The 5643-nt window shown below is 45.2% G+C and overlaps 1 pseudogene; it reads right to left on the bottom strand.

The window, feature by feature from the left end:
* Positions 1-290: 290 nt before the first annotated feature.
* Positions 291-408, bottom strand: LOC112475862 (annotated as a pseudogene).
* Between the last annotated feature and the right edge of the window lie 5235 nt (positions 409-5643).

The raw sequence follows: 5643 nt of genomic DNA, 5'->3' as shown, positions 1-5643 counted from the left end.
GATTAGAGACCTGGCTCCTAGCTCTTGGCTTGTCCCCTCACCTCCTTCCCAAGAAAAGTCTCCTGCCACTTAATGTTCTATTAAAAACATTTTGGAGAAGAGCTATGGTTAGGCCCTGACTTGAGGTCCTGTGCCCAATCTTGAGGGGCAGTTAGGTGGGGTATTCTAATCGGCTCAGTTCTAATGCAACTCCTGTGCCTGGGAGCATGGAGGACAATGATTAGCTGCATCCACAATGTCAACATGTTCTCTCTTTCTCTCTCTCTCTTTTTTTTTCTCTCTCTCTTTCTTGCCTATGGCACCGGTCTTCCTAGGTGGTCTTCCATCCAAGTACTAAGCAGGCCTGACCCTGCTTAGCTTCTGAGATCAGACGAGATCGGCGGTGTTCAGGGTGGAATGGCCGTATGCTTCAACATGTTCTTAATGGGATGATGGGGAGCGGTTCTCTGAATGAAAAAGGTGTGTTTTCCAGAAAATGCCTTGGGCAGGCATTGACACTCCGAACTCTGACACCCTCAGATCTTCTAGGATTGAATGGGATGTGTATGTAGAGCTGCCAGTATGGTTCCTGGCACCAGAGTAGGTTGTAGGTTCATCATGACGACTCTTCTATTCAGGTTGCAAAAGAGAAAGACTCTCTTTTTAATGGGGATACTAAACTAAGCAGGTGGAAGAAATAGCTGGGAAGTGTGCTTTGTACAAAAGTCACAGCGTTAGAGCAAGATGTGACTGTCCGCGCAAAGTCTAGGTCTCAGAGGTCAGGCCAAACTGGAGGACAGTCAAAACCAGGTCAGAGGTCCAGGGAATGGGGGAATCAAGATCCAAAACTGTCATAAAGCACAGACATGCTCAGATGGACTGGGCCAGGAGTCAACATCCAGAACTCCGGTCTAGGGGAGAGGACACAGGCACCAGTCCAACCGGACAGCAGATCCGGCGTGAAATTAGGTCTGGATGGACTCGCTGGGGCTGGAGTAGCGGATCCCGGCCGGTGAGGTCAGTCAGGGAGCAGGCCTGGGATGCAAAGCAGGGAGACGGAGAACAGCGCCTCTGCGGAGCCAAGTGATGCCACGGAGAATTCCCTTCGGTTCCTGGAAGGCAAAGTCGACACATACGACACATTGATTTAGTTCAACCAACTATACCCACACATCCCAACGGTCATCTCTGACTGTTTTCAGGAGCGGGTTGCCAGATGCCAAAGAGCGCCCAGCGGCGGAGCGCTGGTGACGCCGGTGGCTGCGGCCCTGCCCCGCACCTTTCCCCGCGTCAGCGCAGCGGCCCGCCTGTTCTTCCGATGCGCCAGGAGCCGCGAGCCTCCTCTCCTGCGATGACCGGCAAGGTGGATCCTCGCTCACCTTCGTTCTTGTTGGTTTCATGCTGCTGCTGTAATGAATTGCCACGAACTCAGGGACTTAAGGCCCGAATTTATTTTCTCACAGTTCTGGAGATCCGAAGTGAAATGTGGGTCTCACTGGGCTAAAACCAAGGTGGCGCGAAAGCTGCAACCCTTGGAGACTCTGGCTGAGGATCCCTTTCCTTCCTCTTTTCAGCTTCTAGAGACTTCCTTGGTCCGTGGCCCCTCTTTTCATCTTCAAAGGTGGCAGCCTAGCATCTTCCGGCATCTCTAACCCTGATCCTCCTGTTTTCCCTTTTATAAGGACGCTCGTGACTACATTGGACTCCACTCCCCTTCCACATAATCCATGATAATCACCTCTTCTCAAGGCTTTTAAATTTAATCTTACTTACAAAGTCCTTTCTGCTCTGTGAGTAAACATATTCAGTCACAAGTTTCGAGGATTAGATGTGGACATCTTTGGGGGCTGTTAATCAGCCTACCACAGCTGTCAAGTTCACCTTTGAACCTCCAAACAGCTTTGTCTGTTTGTCATATGCTCACGTCATTTCCACAGCGCTTCCATTGGTCCGTTGCAGATTTTGTAAGCACCTGCCTGGGTACCTGCAGAGTGAGAGCTGCATGCCCAGGATGTGTTAGCTCTCCTTGAGGGGGACAATGGAGCTGCAAGGTGCATGCTGTTCTCCGAGTGAGGCAGGCCTCTGTAAGAGCCTTTGCTTACCTAGAGGCCCGCTAGAGGCCTCTATCACCTGGTGAGCTCTCCAATTTCTCAGCAATCTCTGGTCCTTAGCTACAGATGTAGAAATCCACTGTACCTGAGCAGATTTTATGGAAAAATAAATGGGATGGATAGATCTCTCTGGAAAGACTCTCATACCTGTGTTCCAGGAAAAATGCAGGAGAATATTCATCACAGTCTTGTTTGTAATGGTGTAAAATTGTAAACAATGAAAATTTCTTCAATAGCAGAATGGATAGATAAACCACTGATAGGCCCTACAGTCATCACCATGGATGAACTAGAAGTATGTATATTTATATGGAAAAATATGTTAAGTGACTATAATAAAATTATATCATTTACACACATAGGATGTAAAAGTGTAAAAATATGCTTGGGATGGACGCTCCACCTTCTGGATTGGAGAGATGGGAATGGTGTTGAATAAGGCCACATTGGTCACTTTCACATTTTTAAGAAAAAAATGGAACTGAATATAGCAAAATGGAAATATATGGTATAGCTAAGTGCTAGGGACCATGTGTTTATTATATCATTCTTATATTCTGTATGTTTTGAAATATTTAATAATAAAGCAATAATTAATTTAAAAATCTAAGCATGAGACATAGAGTAATCTGGATTATTTTTAAAAGCAACTTTTTCAATAATTTAATGCAAAAAAGAAATTTAAAATAGTCCCAGTTAAACTACATTTTGAGCCAATGAATGAGTTACAGTTTTTTAATACTGTAGTCCAACTAAAAATTGACTTAACACTCAAACTTCAAGGTTTTCAAGTATTATATAATTAGTAACTTGCCTCCTTGTCTTTCTAAACAGCACGGTCAGTGTGACTATATTCTCTTGTTTTCTTTTTATACAAAATTCCTCTTGATAAGGGAATAAAAGAGGTTTTAACACCAACGCAAATTTTTACTAAAAATCTTTTTAGCCTGATAATTCCAGCATGAATGTACAGGGTAAAGTCAATGTTGCAGATTTTTTTTTCCCCCCAGGGACTTATGCAACTGACATTTTCTCTATGGAACTAGATGGAAACATACGCTACGTACATTTTCTGTAATGATTACAGAATTATCTCTTCACCATGATATTATTGAATATTGAGCGTGGTTCTATCCAAATAATAATATGAGAATCTGACTTCACAAGTTCTGCATTTCTGCCTTATACAAAATGTTACAAGCAAGTTTAAAAGTAAAATGTTACAAGCAAGTTTAAAAGTAACCGCCATTTAGGAATTTAATCCAATCCTCCTGCTTTTTCCAGGTACCAGTACTTTGTACAGTCTTGACTCCACAGGTATCACATTGCAGCATTTCTCCAATCTTCTCATCTGCACGAGAAACCTGGCTCCATCGTCTTTACTTTATTTACTCCTTTGTTCAACCTCTGGGTATATACCCAATCTACGCTCTTGGCTGCCATCGCTTCCCCTGTCCAGATGTCCTCCTTACTCCTAAGGTGCTGTCACTGTTTGCTGGGCTGCCTTTCCACAAAGACATCCTTTTCACCCTTGTCCCAACACCCGACCTGGAGTCTCCCCTGTGGGGATGCCCTTCTCTTTGTGCGAGCACCCTGATGCGCCCCATTGGGCTGTCCCCATGTGTGAACACGGGGTTCACCTTCCTGAGCTATGACGACTTGCTCTGTCCATCACGGCTCTTCCCTCTCCTGGTGCAGAAGCCTACTTTGTTCGACCTCACCTGAGCACTTTAGGGCTGAATTGTTCAAGAAGGAAAGAGAAGGGATGTGGGGAAAGGAGAAGGAGAGGAGAAGGAGGAAGAGGAGGAGAAGTTATATGTAATTTTTAATAATAAAAAGCCTTTAACCTTAACCCCACTAAATAAATGTTAAGCTGCTTTTAAAAATAGCGTTGATTTGAAGACGAGCTACGCTTTTGCGTTCCCTGGGCACCTTGTGTCTCTGCTTACCCCTGGCTGTCAAGCCTACTTACGTATGTCTTAGTTCCTTCCTTCTGTGCAACCCCATAATCCTAAGGAAGTCGGCTTCTCTCAGCTTCCTTTATCCTTCTAAGGCTTCATGGCAGAAATGCACCATGATTTACCTTCGTTTCTCTTTTCAACAATCCCACTTCCACTCCCCCCGTTCTTCCTTTTCCAAATATGCCTATCAGGAGTGAAAGGCTTTACTGGAATCGAAATTCTCAGGCTTGCCAACGAGACGTAGAGCAGTTAAGGTTCGTTCCTAGAATTTATTTATCAGAAACTTGTGACTGATTTTCTATATACTGTTTATTCCTGAGTCTGAAGCTTTATTTTTTTTATAATGATTTTTCGTTTTTATGACTTGGCATTGTACCTGGCACATAATAGGCAGTCAGTCTATGTTTGCTGGATTGCAGCAAGTGATCCTGATGGGTATTATACTCTGCAAGGTTTGAACACTTGATGAGCTGAGACTAAAAAAACCGTTATTTTCAGTGTCCTGACTTTTAATTTATTGAGTAGGCTGTCCTTTTGTCCTGGGGGAACTAGTCAGGATAGGCCTTTAGTAGTGGAAATGGAGCAAAGACCTTCTGGAATGGAGAGGTGTGAGCCAAGTGATTTGTTGGATTACGCACACGGGGCGATTACTGTGGACAGAGCCGACTTGCTGCCATTGTCTTTCCTTTAGTGGAGGTTTTTCTAGGTCCAGATCCAGGCCATGGTGTTTTGTATGTCACTGCTCCAGACACTGGAGCAATGTGTGTTCTTGCTCCCATATCAGGAGCAGAGACCCTGAACACTCTGGGGGCACACACAGGCCACAGTCTTCTCTTTCCTTTGCTGGAGGAGAGACTGTGCCAAGGAACTCTGCTTAGAGCAAAGGGACCCAGATGGGATTATGGCTGATCCTACATGGCATTATTAAAGCTTGAATAATCTACTTGGCAGATGTACTGATACAGAAATGTGTTCTGATGTCTTTTGGGGCTAAAGAACAATACTACAGTCCTCGGGGTGGACGCTGGAGTTTCCCCTGAAAGGAATGAAGAGTCTGACCACCAGTTGCCCTGGAAAGAGGTCAGTCCTGGGGAGGAGGGGGGGGCATAAGAGGTGGCGGAAGAACGTCTTTTTACTGAGACCTCAGGTCAGTTAGCCCTGGATGCTGACAACTGGAGGTGTTTGGAAACCTGCAGTGGTGGCCAGTGCGCTAGGCCACGTGCCCTGAAGGCAGATGACGAGGGATCCAGGACAAGATGCAGTGTTTTAACCTATTTGCGATGTTTTAGGCCTTTTCCATGATTTTGGGGACACACACTTGCGCGCGCGCGCGCACACACACACACACACACACACACACAATTTATGTCACCTAGATTGAAAAAAAAAAAAACCCAGAAACCTGGAGCTATGGGTAGATTTTGTCACCTGCAAAATGAAGACAATAGGGACACTGCGTGGATTAGCGGGATAACCCAGATCAGAGCACTGCACCTGTGCTCGCTAAAGATGAGTTTCCTTTACTTTCTATAGTGAGCTACTGTAGGAGTTATTTCCAGGGGAGCTTCTGTCTGACGTACTTTTCGGCTTGC

This window comes from Pteropus alecto, unplaced genomic scaffold (genome assembly GCF_000325575.1).
Source record: "Pteropus alecto unplaced genomic scaffold, ASM32557v1 scaffold152, whole genome shotgun sequence".
Lineage (NCBI taxonomy): Eukaryota > Metazoa > Chordata > Mammalia > Chiroptera > Pteropodidae > Pteropus > Pteropus alecto.
Note: the sequence above shows the minus strand (reverse complement) of the source record. Positions and strands in the feature narration are given on the sequence as shown.